The 16,204-nt window shown below is 44.2% G+C and overlaps 1 long non-coding RNA gene across 1 annotated transcript; it reads left to right on the forward strand.

Moving 5' to 3' along the window:
- Window positions 1–86: 86 nt before the first annotated feature.
- LOC116270347 lies at window positions 87–11,760 on the forward strand. The gene is made up of 3 exons (XR_004178390.1): window positions 87–426; window positions 10,351–10,659; window positions 11,599–11,760. It is a non-coding gene; the product is annotated as an uncharacterized LOC116270347 (long non-coding RNA).
- The last annotated feature ends 4,444 nt before the right edge of the window (window positions 11,761–16,204 follow it).

Consider the following 16,204-nt stretch of genomic DNA (forward strand, 5'->3'; position numbering starts at 1 on the left):
GGCGGGGCCTGGGAGGGAGAGGGCGGTGATTGGTGGGCGTGGTCTGGGTAGGGGCGGGACTATATCGAGGCCGGGTGGGAACTACACCAGCGGAGAGAGTATGTGCTGCGGAGCCACCCCCTGGTCGTCGGGGTGAAGGCGTTTCTTCCTTTACCAAACTTTACTTGATCGTAGTCTCATTTATTTCCTTCCGACCTAGAGCACCTCTTGAAGTATCCTGCTGTTACTCAGTCTGCCCAGGAGTATAGACCTGTCGCCAAGCTTCCCCTGGCAACCTGGGAGTTGAAGCAAATAAGAAAATTTGGAAGCACCTGCTGAAGGCTGTTTAGTACCGAGGGCTGTTGGGAGATTTGCCCCAATAATATAAAAGTAGCCTCCTGGGCTTTGTGCAGAGGAATTACACACGCAGAGTGACCTAAAGCTCAGGTACCAGGACGTAAATGTCACACAGTTTATCAGAACTGGTTTTTACTCTCAACTGGGTTTTAAGGTCATTGGTTATTCATCCTTTTCCTGGCCTCCGCTCTTTGCGATAAATGAGGTAGGGGGAGGGTGATCAGAAACACTTGTAAAATCTGGACCTTGAGCCTGAAAGATCTGGAACTACCGCTTTCAGTTCTAGTAGCATTCGCTTCAGTTCAATTTAAATATGTCTGTTAAGCCTGTGCTGTGTGCAAGGTACCGTGTAAAAGGAGTATACTAGTTTCTTACTCTCCAGAGATGGACCAGGGCTTTTCTTAGCTTCATCATCTAACCATAGGTTTACACAGGCATATTCTAGATGCATTTATGAAATCATGTTGCAAATTAATGGATGATACTAACAGACCTATATAGAGTATTTTCCTAAACTCATTTAATCTTCACAACAATCCTATAAGGTAAGTGCTATTCTCATCTCCATTTACAATACAGGAAAATGACTCCTGAAGAAGCTAAGTAACTTGCTCAGGTCAGGGGTAAGTGGCAAAGCTAGGCATTTGGCTCAAGACTTCCTACTGTTAAGCACTATGCTACAAATAAATAGATATGAAGCCATTCTGAAAAAAGGAGGATCAAAGCTGAGCACTCCAGGTGAGGGTGTACACCAGCATCCTGGTTGCAGGCCTAAGTTCAAGAGCCTCAAGTATGCAGCACTGCCAATACGTTGTAAAGGTTTCAGTGGATTCATGTAAGCCAGCCCAAAGTTGCCACTTTTACAAAGCAGCATTGTGATATAATGGAAAGAACATGCGATTTGGGTTTATGTCCTTATTTCTCCAAGGATAAGTGGTTTGGGACTAGTGATTTCCTATTTATTTATTTATTTATTTATTTATTTATTTTTATTTTGAAAGAGGGTCTCACTCTGTCATCCAGGCTGGAGTGCAGGGTTGTGATCTCGGCTCATTGCAGCTTTGACTTCCCAGGCTCAGGTGATTCTCCTACCTCAGTCTCCAGGGTAGCTGGAACCAAAGGTGTGTGCCACCATGCCTGGCTAATTTTTTGTATTTTAGTAGAGCTGGGGTTTCACCATGTTTCCCAGGCTGGTCTCAAACTCTCTGGGCTCAAGTGATCTGCCGAACTCAGACTCCCAAAGTGCTGGGATTACAGGCGTGAGCCACCGTGCCAGGCCCATCCCATGTTTTGATACTGAATAGATTCAGGAAGATTTTTCTACAGACAAAAAGTTTGACTACCTCAAAAGAAAATGATCCATTGATATTAGCCTTCTTGAGTCCCAGGTGCTAGCAAATACTGAGTGAAAGAAAAGTCTTTTGTAGAGTTTAGATTGAAAAGAGAAATTAAATGATTTCAGACAGCTACTGTCTCCATCCCACTGACTTCTGGACATATTTTGGAAGAAGAAACTAAAGAATATTCTCGAACTTTTAGCAGCACTAAGGTGTACCAGCTTCTTTTATAAGGTGCCTGTCAACACTGGTTATTTTCTTAAAGTTCCTGCCATCTGATTTTAGATCCTGCAAGACATAAATTAAGAATCCTGAAAATGTTACAACAGCCGGGCTGTTCAGTGGGAGATAAAATGTCAGTAGCGGAGTGTGGGTTGGGATGTCACATGGAATGGCTGATCATGGGAAGATTTTGTCTCGTTTCCCAAATAAAACACAGCACACTCTGACAGTACTGAGGCACCCTATTCTCATTCAGATTTGCATATCCCACCCAACATCAAAGACAATCTTTTTTTATCACAATCCCTTCAGGTTGTTCCCCACATTCTATTCTGAAGGGAAGTGACCACGACTCAGAGTGCAGAGAAGCTTGCCAGCCACCAAGTGAACTGAGTGAGTGCAAATGCCAGTCCAGCTCCTGGTGAATCTGAATACTGCTGCTTCTCCATTTGTGAAGGGTGTGTGCTAACGGCCTCTGGCAGGCCGCTCTGTGAAAGCGCTTGGGGAATGAATGGAAATCCAACATAAAATATAAATTGGGTAATACTGAGGAGAGATAGGAACCAACTGTGAAATAGTTGTTAATTTTTTAAATTCTCTCATTTTTTCCAAACCCGACTTTTTAAAAATTGACACTTAGTGGGTCTGGCAGAATTAAAACATATCGGCCTGTAGGAGTTGAGGTCATGGCGGGCTCCTGTTTTGGAAGGATTCTGCCCATTCTAGGGTAGTTTCCCTGAGAGAAAATGGAACATACATAGGGCAATGTTATCGTGAAGTGTTACCTTTTCCATTGTTGTTTATGTTTACTGTGTTTTTACATTTTTCCCAACATTTAAAACTGCTAGTGATAACCCTAAGAAAAGCATCCCCAGTAAAATACTGGAAAGCAAAATGGAGTGCTAAACTCACTTTATGATATTCAGAATGATGACACCTGCCATGCAATTATTCGGTAATTTTCATGTGGCAGAAATCTCAGCTGTCATCTCTTACTGTTTTTTGTCAAATAAAGCCGTATCTGGTGTGGAAATTTCATCTTCCAAACCTGAAACCTAGATTATATTGATATTGAAAACCAAATCTTTCTTAAAGCATGGTGTTTTCATAGCTAAAGAGCTGAGGGTCTGAATGGCTCATTTCTCACCCAAAGGAGGGAAAATGGCAGCTGGGATTGCAGTTGCCGGGACAGCTTTATTGCAGTACGGGATGAACATATTGACATCAACTCCCTACTCTGACCTTCTCGTTGTTGAATGTCAATACAGTGTGTGAAACTGCCTCACTTTTGCCTGCCTGCTTTTCCTTATGTGCAAGTCAAAAGCACATCCACGGAGAATATGGATTTAACTCAATTTTGACACATCACATTTCATCTCACTGGTTAAGAAAGGCTGAGGTATGACTCATAATTTATTTTAAATCATTTTAAATACACTTAATTATGCATAGAAAAAAGTTGAGATCCAGAGCCAGATTCATGCTATTTTACATTGACATCATCTGTAAAATTACAGTACACACAGTGTTGTCTTATGCATAGAATGAAAGGATTAGCAGTGGCCTCCAGTTTGGGGGATGGGTGGTGGTTTCTCATCATTGAGGATTCCCACTCTCTACCTCACATACATCTGCAGTGTTGAAATATTTCACAGTGAGCATACATGAGTTCTGTAAGCCCACATACACACACAGAAATAACACAAAGTCGGCTGGGAATGGTGGCTCACACCTGTAATCCCAGCACTTTGGGAGGCCAAGGCGGGTGGATCACCTGACATCAGGAGTTCGAGACCAACCTTACAAACATGGCGAAACCCCATCTCTACTACAAATACAAAAATTAGCCGGACATGGTGGCGTGCGTCTGTAATTCCAACTACAGGGGAGGCTGAGTCAGAAGAATTGCTTGAACCCAAGAGTTAGAGGTTGCAGTGAGCCCCGATCATGCCACTGCACTTCAGCCTGGGTGACAAGAACAAAACTTCGTCACCCAAAAAAAAGAAACTACACAAAGTCCACCAAAAACATACAAATTAGAATTTTAAACATGCTTTCATGTATTTACACCCCCAAATTACCAGGTAATTTAGAATGTTCTTTAATCACCCCCTGAGTAGACATGAGGGGCCTCTTAAGTGACAGTGCCCAAGTGTTAGGCCACAGGAAGGGTGACTCAAGGGCCATTCTGCCCATTACAGTTAACACTATAGTGGTTCTTCTTCCTAGGGCTGTTGGAGAAAAAAAATGAATGAATGAACAAATGAATAAGAACAAACACATCACCTCCACACATTGCTGTGAGAAATGAGCAACCACTCTGGGTAGTTACTTACATCAGTGCCCAGACAGCCGTGGAAATTAGTGATCAAGTGGGAAAGAAGATTAAGAACCACACCTGGGTCTTAAGGAGGCTAATGTCAATGGATCATTTTCTTTTGAGGGAGTAGAATTTTTTGTCCGTAGAAAAGCTACTGAATCTATTCAGTATCAAAGCAAGGGGTGGGCTGGGTGTGGTGGCTCATACCTGCACCTGTAATTCCAGCACTTTCGGAGGCCAAGACCAGTGGATCACTTGAATCCAGCAGTTCGAGACCAGCCTGGGCAACATGGTGAAACCCCGTCTCTAAGAAAAAAATACAAAAATTAGTCGGGCGTGATCACACACCTGCAGTCCCAGCTACTTGGGAGGCTAATGTGGGAGGATCACCTGAGCCCAGGAGGTTGAGGCTGCAGTGAGCCCAGATCGTGCCATTGCACTGCAGCCTGGGTGACAGAATAAGACCCTGTCTCCAAACAACAAAAACATAGGGTGCTCTGCTAGCCATTGAAGGTCAGGATGTCCAGATTCCAACCCTGCACTAGATTTATGACCTTTGGCTAGTTCCTTAACCTCTCTTAGCCACAAGATAAAATTTTCAGTTTACAGGGTGATTGCAAGGATTAAATAAGATGGTGTGTACTGAAAAAGCTTAAAGAAAATATGTAAATACCTGGAAGTCTATATAGGAAATACATTTTGTAAAAATAGTAAAACTGGATCTCTAGTCACTGATATAGGCCAAAATTTAATTTAGCATGATGTAAAACATTAGAGTTTTGAGTCTAGTTTATGTTTGTATAAAGTTAGCTAGTTATAATCAAAATTGTAATCTACAAATCTTTCCATTTCCCCAGCCCCCTTCCCTTTCTCTCTCTCTTGCTCTTTCCTCTTCAGTCTCCTTTCCCCAGAAGTAGTAACTATTAGTTAAGGCTGTGAGACAGTCAGACTAGAGCTGTCAGGTGGATCCTGGTATGAAAACAGCCACCAAAGATAAGGAATCTGTGTAAAACTTGAAGACCAAAGAGAGGAGTTGGGTATCCCACTAAAATACCAGCCAATCTTTTAGCATTGCATTAAATTTAAAAATCAGATCACTTCCAAATGCCAAATACATAATTTCACTTGCTTCCCCTTTCTCCTCAGATTCTCAGATCGTGGAGATTTGGCATTTCTTTAGTTTCTGCTCCATAGAAACTGAAAGTCATAGCCCTAAGATCGCCTTCTGAAGAGGGTGACGAGAACACAGGCTGTACCTGACTAACCTGGGTCTGGATCCCAGATCTTCCTACTGATAAGCTCAGTTACCTTGAATAAGTTACTTCCCCCTTCTGAGTCTCAGAGGTGAAATGATGTTCTAAATCAGAGGATTAGCCACATATTACCATGTAGCAAAGGTACCAGCGTGTGTCCACTAGTGCCTGGGCACAGCCTGCCAAGTGATTCCAAAATGGCTAACTTGGGGAGGAGGGCTGGGGAAGTCAGCCTGGGTCTTCTTCCGAGAAATGGACAGGTCTGTAGTCTAGGAAACAAAACCTATAAAGAAAAAAAAAAAGCTAGGAGGAAGTTATCAATCAGTGAAAAGTATCTAATGGAAGGCAAATCTCCTCCTTAAAAGAAAGGGAAGTGGAGAGGGTATGACATTCCCAAAAGCACAACTGAGAAACTTGGAAAGCCCAAGTCAAGGGGCACTGGCCCTGGGCCTGGAACTTCCAGCCACATGCCTGCCCTTAGCATGGCTGTGCCCTCCAGTGATCACCGATTGGCACTCTGAGCCAGGGGAGAAATTTGCTGAAAAGCAATTCCAATCAACCCAAAGGTTTCCAGCAAAAGACTTATGCTGAAGCTCAGCTTTCTGACAGCAGGGAGAGCCCAATGCAGACAGGATTGCTGGCGTTTCATTGTATGATCCTCACATCTCTTCCACCCCCAAACTGCAAGGCTACCCTGTCCTCTTCCCTGGCACCACTCCTATACCCTAACAGCCCACAGATGCATATTGGAGAACAACCACATCTATTTTAATTTAAACCATGGCAAAGGTAAAAATCAAATCAAGGTGTTTGTGTTTTCTCCCCCTGGGAAGAAGCGAGCACTCTGTAACACACATAGCCTTGTTTCGGCACAGATGTCAGGAACGCAGAGCCTGTAAATCTGCCCAGGCAGTTCTGTTCTTGAATCATTAAGAACAACCGAGTGGGTGGAACAAGAACATGAAATTGCTGTGTGCACTCATGTTTTGTTTATGGAGCAATCATTTCTAGATGTGTTTTCTTTTTTTATGAAGAATCTTTTCTATGTTTGCCTTTTAACACCCCACCTTCCTTCCTGTCCCCAGCTCTCCCACACCCACTAAAAAGAAACGTTGAGAGCATTACAAAAATCTCTGTAAATTTAAAGAATGGGTTACATTAAGTGTCTCTCTAAAGCAATTCCATTTAGTCAAAATAAATGATTTAGTAATATGAATAACACAGGTAACAGTTGAATATGAACAGTGTGTATTGTTTAAAAAGCTCACAACTGTTCCCTAATCATAAAAATCACTTTCCTTTTTCCACCATTGTGCAATGAGGACCTTGTTAACCCAGTGAATTGAAAGTTCTTGTGATGCCAATTATCAGCAGTATTTAATTAGTGGCTTATGTATCTGCCACAAGATTCTTCACTGAGCCTCAGTTTCTTTATCTATAAAATGGGAATAATACCTACTTTGTGAGGATTGAGTTTATTCATATGAATGCCTAGGACGTAATAGCACTCATTAAACTGCAGCAGTTACTGTTATTACTAGTAGTTGTAGCAACTGGGCAGACTGGATGGAGTAGGATTTGGCCAAATCTTTCAGTCCTCTTCTCCAGCAGACCCCAACCTTGGCACATAGCAAGCACCCAGTAAATGGTAGCTCTTAGACTTACCAAGGCAATAACAACTCCAGTTAGTGCCCCAGGCTTCCCACATCCCCAGCAGTTTCCATCCATCTCCTGACCTCGCTGGCTGCTTTCCCCACTGCTCCCAGAAGGGAAGTATGTGTGTAGCTCTGCTGCTGTGTTTACCATCTGGGTGGGTCTCACTTTATTGTGTTTTCTCCCACTGTGTTTGGCTTCCCTGCATTGTCCTGCTTGGCACACGCCCCAGCCTTGTTCTCTGTGGCATAGCACCGTGATGTCCTCCTTTTTGGGCATCAGCTTGCTGCTACAGGCCTAACATGGTGGCATCAGGTGGCTTTAAAAGAGGGAGAGATTGCATTAAATTTTCTCTCAGGAAAATGAGCTTGGGGGTTTTTTTGTGTTTTTTTTTTTAATGTTCCATGGAACAGATTTAATAACTTAGCTCCCTAATAATTTCTCCTCTGCTTGCTCTAATTGCAAAGGATTCTTCCACAAACAATGGAGTATTATTGCTTTTCAGTAGGCTAATGAGACTGCCTGTACATGGTGCTTTTCAGGCTTTACCCCCAACACAAACAGGCACCAAGGAAACTTCCCCAGCAAGGACAGAGCTGGTCCTGCAGAAGACCTAGGAGACCCAGTGGATGCCATAGGCCTTCAAATCATGCCTTCCCCGGGAGGGTCTTGCAGGTCTCCACAAGAGGCACTTTGCCTTTTGTTCTGAAAGCCTGCCCAGCCAACACTTAGTGTGGAGGCCAAGGTCTTAACCATAGCAATCCAAACCAGGTTACCAGGCCTACTTTCTTCAGGCTCTGGGACTGCCAGGGGCTGTCCATCTCCAGCTAAGTACACTCTAGGAGCTGATCAAATTAGAGAGCTGGGGGAGGGGTGGTATAGACTCTTCTAAGAGAAATGCTGTCAGTCAACTAGCACTTCATTTCCGGTGGGTTGTAAAAGTGTCATGTATCCTGCAAGCTTCAGGGTGAGTAGCCCGGTAGGATTCTAAGTTAAATGATGCAAGAAGAATAACTCTTGGTGAGGATTTTGCACCTCAGAATTAAAAACAAAGTAAAAAAGACCAAACCTATGTTTATATTGATTGCAAATATTGTAGGAAGGAATTTCTTTCCAATCTATTTCCGTTAAATTCCCTTGCTGACATCACATGTCACATGAGTTGACAGCCACTGGAGGCCTGCAGCTGTTCAGCACCCATCATGGGCACAAATGGAACTTTGCTACCACGCCCTTACGGGGCCGGGCCTCTGCAGGCTGCTCAGTTTTGACACTGTCCTCCCCATAAGGGGATGGTCCCCAGGGAAAATGGGTAGAGTCAGGTGAAAGGGTGCTAGGGTGGATGAAACTGGGGCAGTTAGGAGGGGACGGCAGCAGTGGCCCTGGAACAGTGAGGCAGTTGGCGGAAGGAGGCCAGAGGCTGATCTGCTGCAATCAGACACTTATACCATCTCCTGGCCTTGCAGACCTCTGATTTACAAAATCATCGGGAGGCCGGACGCGGTGGTTCATGCCTGTAATCCCAGTACTTTGGGAGGATGAGGCGGGTGGATCACGAGATCAGGAGATAGAGACCATCCTGGCTAACATAGTGAAACCCCATCTCTACTAAAAATACAAAAAATTAGCTGCATGTGGTGGCGGGCGCCTGTAGTCCCAGCTACTCAGGAGGCTGAGGCGGGAGAATCACTTGAACCCAGGAGGCAGAGGTTGCAGTGAGCCGAGATCACGCCACTCCCCTCCAGCCTGGCAACAGAGTGAGACTCCATCTCAAAAAAAAAAAAAAAAGAAAAAGTAAAAGAAAACCATGGGGAACTTTTCATTTCTAAGAAAGGCCATGAAATAAAGAAACAACATCATTTAACCCTGTAGAAGATTCACTGGTGTTAAATTCCTTACAGGATGCAAAAATGCTGTTCAATAAGTTTTACCACAAATGCAGAGTTAAATTCAACAATAAAGTAGATGAGCAGTGCTGTCCAATAGTATGTTCTCTGATGATGGTCATGTTCTGTGTCTGTGCTGGCTGTCATGTGGCTACTGAGATTTTGGAATGTGGCTAGTGCAACTGAAGAACTTAATTTTTAATTTAAACATAGCCACATACAGCTAGTGGCTATATTGGCTAACACATGTGTAAGGAGATTAAGGTTTGAAAGAGAAAGCCAACGTAAGAGCAACCTTCCTATTTGTCCAAGTCTCAAAAGAAGGAGATCCAGGCTGGGCGCAGTGGCTCACACCTGTAATCCCAGCACTTTGGGAGGCTGAGGCAGGAGGATTGCTTAAGCCCAGGAGTTTGAGACCAGCCTGGGCAACATAGCGAGACCTCGTCTCTGCGAAAACCTTAAAAAAGTAGTCAAGTGTGGTGGCACGTGCCTGTAGTCTCAGCTACTTGGGAGGCTGAAGTGAGAGGATTACTTGAGCCTGGGAGGCAGAAGTTGCAGTGAGCCAAGATCACACGGCTGCACTCCAGCCTGGGGAACACAGCAAGACCCTGTCTCAAAAAAAAAAAAAAAAAAAAGCCAAAAAAAAAAAACAATAAGAACAGAAGAAGGAAGTCCACCTTATTTGCTAATAAGTTCAGACTACAGGAGTAAAATAATAATTTCGATTTGTTTTGAAAAGTGCTTTATTTCCTGTCTAAATGTTGAACCATAATAGCTTTTCTTTTTTATAATTTCAGTGGGAAAAATGCCATTATATGCTTCTGGAGATTGGAAGTGCCATCCTCAGCATGTGCTCACCATTAATAGCTTCATCTTTTAGCCACATAGGGTTTTTGCCTCTGTAGGCTTCTAACATCATCTTACGGCTTTGTTTTTTCTTTTTTCTTTTTTTTTTTTTTTTTTGAGACGAAGTCTCGCTCTGTTGCCCAGGCTGGAGTGCAGTGGTACAATCCCGGCTCACTGCAAGCTCCACCTCCCAGATTCACGACATTCTCCTGCCTTAGCCTCCCAAGTAGCTGGGACTACAGGTGGCCGCCACCACACCTGGCTAATTTTTTGTATTTTTAGTAGAGACGGGGTTTCACCATGTTAGCCAGGATGGTCTCGATCTCCTCACCTCATGATCCGCTCACTTTGGCCTCCCAAAGTGCTGGGATTACAGGCATGAGCCACCACGCCTGGCATATTACAGTTTTTATAGCCAGAGGCATAGGCAAGTTCTTCTATCGCTAATGACAGGTCAGGTTTCTCACCCTAATTTAGGCAACCACTCTATCCAACAGCTCACAGCATTTCAACGTTTCTGATGTGTGACGCGGCGACTTATTCCTCTGAGAAATGTTTCATGTGCTGCTGCTTGTTCAGCAACCAGTTCATATCCGCAGATCTGAGTGCCACCCCTGGGCCTGGGTGAATCCCCTGAAGATAAAGTGGCCTCTGTCCTCAGACAGCAGGCACGAGGGAAGGAGCAGTACACAAGTCTTTCTGACTGCCCACCCACAGCCCAATCCCCCAGCAAGCCCCACGGAGCAGGCCCTGAAGCCCTGGCTTCACCCCTTGAAAGGGGCAAATGTCAAGCCAAGATGTCACAGGTAAGGGGAAGCAAAGGGTTCTTAAGCAGGACATAGGTGGGCAGCAGCAGACCAAGCTCTGGGAAGCAGGGCAGGAAGAGGGAGATGAGACTTTTCAGGTTAAGAACAAACAAGGGAAAGATTCAGTAAGCAGGCAGCTGGGAGCCACGTGTCTGGGCCAAACAATAAGCTTTTAAAAATCCATAAAGGGCAAGCACTGCATTACAGCACTCTCTGATGTCAGAGTTCTGCCCTGGCCTTGTGAAAAGCACCAAGGACTCACCCTGCAGCAGCCAGGCCCTAAATAGTGGGGTGGGGGCTGGTATGTCCCAGGCAGTTGAAGGGTGCAGAGAGCAGATGTACCAGACCAGGCTCTGCAGGCCTGGACAGGCAGCTCAGCCAGGCCTGCTTCATTGATATAGGCTCCTAATGAGCAGGATAAACACCATTTGGGGCCATTTGCTGTGAAATGGGCTGGGGTGTATGAGAAATTGGCCTTGTATGGGCATAAAACACACACATCAGCAGAAAATAATGTGCTGGAAAAGTTTAAATTGAAGACGTGCCATTCTGAGTGTGCAGAGGCGTTAATGCTTATGTAATTAATCATTTCATATGTGAAAATTGGGATTTCTTTCCCTTTTAATTAATTAGCCAGTAGACTCATTATAGTACATTTTTCATGTCAAAAAGGCAGTGGGTTCTAAGAAAAGGGAGGGGGGCTGCAGGGGAGAAGTGACAGTGTGTTATAGCGTGCTGTGGAAAGTGCAGGGAACCACCGTCCCTGCTCAAAAAAATCCCTGTGGAGGGTGCAGAAACCCAGAACTCAGCAAAAAATGTTTTTGACTTATCCAAGTCCCATGAATGCAAGACTGCTGGTGCCCACATTTCCCAGAACCTGCATTTAGCTCCTTACCAAGAGTTGCTGCCTACTCAGCTACTGTGTCTGTCTTTTACTAGAAAGAGGATGCAGCAAGAGGGCTAAAGGTTACACTCTGAAGCCAACCAGCCAGATCCCATCCCTGACTGCACCTTATCAGCTCAAGACTTTGAACAAGGAACTTAACCTTTTTGGGCCTCAGTTGCCTTCTGTGTACAATGCAGATGATAGTACCTACCTCAGGGTTATTGCGAAAAGAAAAGAAAATAATATATTAATAAATTGCTTACCTGGCACATATTGAAGACTCAAAAATGATAGACTTTATTACAAGAAGAGTTGCACTTCTTTGTGGAATAGAACACCACCCTTGACTTCTTTTTTTCTGGGTTTTTGTTTTGTTTTGTTTTGTTTTGTTTTTGAGGCAGAGTCTTGCTCTGTTGCCCAGGCTGGAGTGCCGTGGCATGATCTCTGCTCACCACAACCTCCACCTCCCAGGTTCAAATGATTCTCATGCCTCAGCCTCCTGAGTAGCTAGAATTATGGGTGTGTGCCACCACGCCCAGCTAATTTTTGTATTTTTTGGATTACAGGTGTGAGCCACCATGCTTGGCTTATCCACCCTTGACTTCTTCACAAAGCTGTGTGTGCGTGTGTGTGTGTTTGTACGAAAATACATATAACCATTTTAGCCATTTTTAAGTATACAGGTCAGTGGCCTTAAGAATATTATTGTACAACCATCACCACTATCCATTTCCAGAACTTTTTTCCTTCCCCAACTGAAACTCTGTGCTCATAAACACCAATTCTTTATTTCCCCCTCCTCCCAGCCCCTGGCAACCACCATTTTACTTTCTGTATCTATGAATTTACTACTTAGGATTTTTTGTTGTTGTTGTTGAGACAGAGTCTCACTCTGTTGCCCAGGCTGGAGTGCAGTGGTGCAGTCTCGGCTCACTGCAACCTCCACCTCCCCAGTTCAAGCAATTCCCCTGCCTGCCTCAGCCTCCCAAGCAGCAGGGACTACAGGCATCTGTCACCAGGCTGGGCTAATTTTTGTATTTTCTGTAGAGACAGGGATTCACCATGTTGCCCAGGCTGGTCTTGAACTCCTGGGGTCAGGTGATCCTCCCACCTTGGCCTCCCAAAGTGTTGGGATTACAGGCACGAGCCACCGCACCTGGCCTGCTTACCTTTTAATTATTTGTCTCCCCCTCTGGAGGGTTAGCTCATGAAAGGAGGGACTGTGTCTCTCTTGCCTGGTACAGAGCAGGAGCTCAGTAAATATTTGTTTAGCAAATGGATGAACTGCAACTCTGCATTTCCACTTGAAGGGCTTAGTTCTTCCTCCACGTGTCTTCTCCCAGACATAGGCCCAGACTCCACCTCTGACTTCTCTCTTTTCTCTACCTTTATCCTGTCTGTTTCCTACTTTTTTCACAGAAATGTCTCTCCTAACCTTCTTCTTTCCCCACAGTTTCCCCCATTAAGAATCTGTTCCCCGCTGGACGTGGTGGTTCATGCCTGTCATCCCAACACTTTGGGAGGCCAACATGGGAGGATCCCTTGAACCCCAGAGTTTGAGTCCAGACTGGTCAACACAGTGAAACCCTGTCTCTACAAAAAAAAAAAATTTTTTTTTAATTAGCCAGGCATGATGATAGATGCCTGTGGTCCCAACTACTCAGGAAGCTGAGGTGGAAAGATTACTTGAGCCCTGGAGGTCGAGGCTACAGTGAGCTATGATTGTGCCACTGCACTCCAGCCTGGGAGACAGAATGAGACCCTATGTCAAGAAAAACAAAAAACAAATAAAAGAATCTGCTCCCCAATGCCTATCAAGTCTAAATTTTTTTTGGCCTAATTTTCTAAGTCCTAAGAAAAATGTAGATTTACAGGGTTTTAAAAATGTTAACTCTGACACTCACATTTATTGAGGGTCCGGAGGAATCTGTACTCACTTTATATAGTTCTGATATTCCTTCTGGAATTTAAAACCTTAAAAATGTGTAAACCTGGCCGGGTGCAGTGGCTCACACCTGTAATCCCAGCACTTTGAGAGGCCGAGGTGGGCGGATCACGAGGTCAACAGATAGAGACCATCCTGGCCAACATGATGAAACCCTGTCTCTACTAAAAATACAAAAATTAGCTGGGCATAGTGGCACATGCCTGTAGTCCCAGCTACTCAGGAGGCTGAGACAAGAGAATCACTTGAACCCGGGAGGCGGAGGTTGCAGTGAGCCGAGATCACCCCACTGCACTCCAACCTGGCGACAGAGCGAGACTCCGTCTCAAAAAAAAAAAATGTAAATCCTTTCTCCCAGAAATTCCATGACTTCGTGCTAAGAGATAATCATAATTATATCCAAAGATGTATCTTCAAGGATATGCATTGTGGTAAAAAATTTTTAAAGGTACAAATAAACTATCTGATCAAAAATAGGCAATTGATAAATTATGATCCTTTTGCAAAATGAGTATTTTGAACCCATTACAAAGTTATGCTGTAGTAGAATTCTTGCTATTGGAAAATTTTATTAACATACTGATACATTTTTATCTAAACAGGAGTATTAGTTAAGATACAGTTTCAAATGCTAAATCAAAAGTCAAAATGATAGTAGTTTAAACAAGATAGAAGTTAATGGAGTGTAGGGCTGATGAATCTCCACAGGGTCAGGGACCCAGGCTCCTCCCCTCCTGTCCCTCTGTCATCTGCCTCATGGTCTCCAATGGCTGCTCCAGCTCCTGTCATCACAGCTGTCAGGGGAGGAGAGAAGTGGGCATAGGGGGCAAGCCCCCATCCTTTAAGGGCATGAGCCAGAATTTGTACACATCCCTTCTGCTCACATCCATTAGCCAGAAGTTAATCACACAGCCATACCTCACTGCAAGGGAGATGAGAAAGTGGATGCTATGCCCAGTGAGAGTGAAGATCTTTGATTATGAAGGTTGAGTGGCCCGGAGAATAACAAGCAGCCTCTCTCACAGCAGACGGTAAACGGCGCATGTACAGTAGGACATATGCCAAAAATTTTCAGCAGTGATCATCTCTAAATGGTGATTTTTCTGTTTGGTTTATGCTTTTCTGTACAAATACTCTAATGAACATGTACTACCTTTGAAGTCAAGGCAAAAAACGTTACCATATTTCCTGTTTAATTATTCCAGTCTCCCTGAACTTCTGCTTCATTTCCTGCCAGGCCAGGGTCTTTACAGTGCCAGCACAGCCCTGGCTCATTTGGCCTCAGAGTCTTTTAATCATGCTGTCCCTAGGGCCCCGAGCGCTGCCTGACCCCCTCCCCCAGCATCCCCATTCAGTTCTCCTCCTTCAAGATCAGTTCAAGATCCATCCATCTGCACTCTTGCTTCTCCAGGAGAAATTCCCCAACTGTCACAGGCTCTGGGCAGTCTTGCCTCAAAAGTAACCACATCAGCTGGGTGCAGTGGCTCACGCCTGTAATCCCAGCACTGTGGGAGGCCAAGGCGGGCAGATGACCTGAGGTCGGGAGTTTGAGACCAGCCTAACCCACATGGAGAAACTCTGTCTCTACTAAAAATACAGAATTAGCCAGGCGTGCTGGCATATGCCTGTAACCCTAGCTACTCAGGAGGCTGAGGCAGGAGAATCACTTGAACCCAGGAGGCAGAGCTTGCAGTGAGCCGAGATTGCACTCTAGCCTGGGCAACAAGGGCAAAATTCCGTCTCAAAAAAAAAAAAAAGTAACCACATCACATCCACAAACACACTTTCGTACCTTTGTTAAGCCCTCTGCAGTCCACCTCCACCCGCCACCATGGTGTCTTATGTAAGCCCCAAGACTGGAAGCGCCTGGAAGGCAGGTGGCTACCTTACACTGCTGTGATCTTCCCACTGTCTCCCCAGCTGACCCTGGGGCCAGGTGCTGCTGTTTCTGAACAGAGAGGCGGAGCCACAGACTGTTATTTCTGGCTTGCCTCTGTCAAAGACTATGCAATGGAACAGTGGAAGGGTTTCAGTTCAGCTACTTATGGGTTACATCTCTTGGTCTGTGTTCCTTGAACCTATTAACCTATAAAGTTAAACATAGTTACAAATGTTACCAAGGTTGCTTTTTAAAAATATCTTTTTTTTTTTTTTTTTACAAAAGCAACACACTATAGGAATATTGAAAAATACAGAAAAATACAAAAATAAAAGCAAAACACCTATCCTTCCACCCCCTTATCCTCCCTTCTCATGAAACATGTAAAGTAAAGTAGGAATAGGAGAGATCCTCCCACCATCCCAGAGCTAAACTCTGTGAGTAAATGATTTGGCACAAACATGGTGAGGTTTTTGTTTCTATAGTTTTGCTAAATGTAGTATCTTTCCATATTCATATCTATAGCATCCATATAGTATCTATGTCTATATATAGACATATTAAGTACTATTTTTTTCCAAAATAAAATGTTGTTATGCTGTTCTACAATTTTCCATTTTCTCAATGATATTTGTATGTCTCAAGGTCTTGCTCTCTTTACACACACACACACACACACACATTCTAATGCACATGTGCATGAACACACCCACCTTATCAATATATCCCATTTTTATGTGACATAATTTATTTTAAACAGGTTCCTACTTATCAACAATTGTTTTCCACTCTATTACTATAACTAGTGTTATAATAAATACCTTTGGGCCAGGCA

This window comes from Papio anubis, chromosome 14 (genome assembly GCF_008728515.1).
Source record: "Papio anubis isolate 15944 chromosome 14, Panubis1.0, whole genome shotgun sequence".
Lineage (NCBI taxonomy): Eukaryota > Metazoa > Chordata > Mammalia > Primates > Cercopithecidae > Papio > Papio anubis.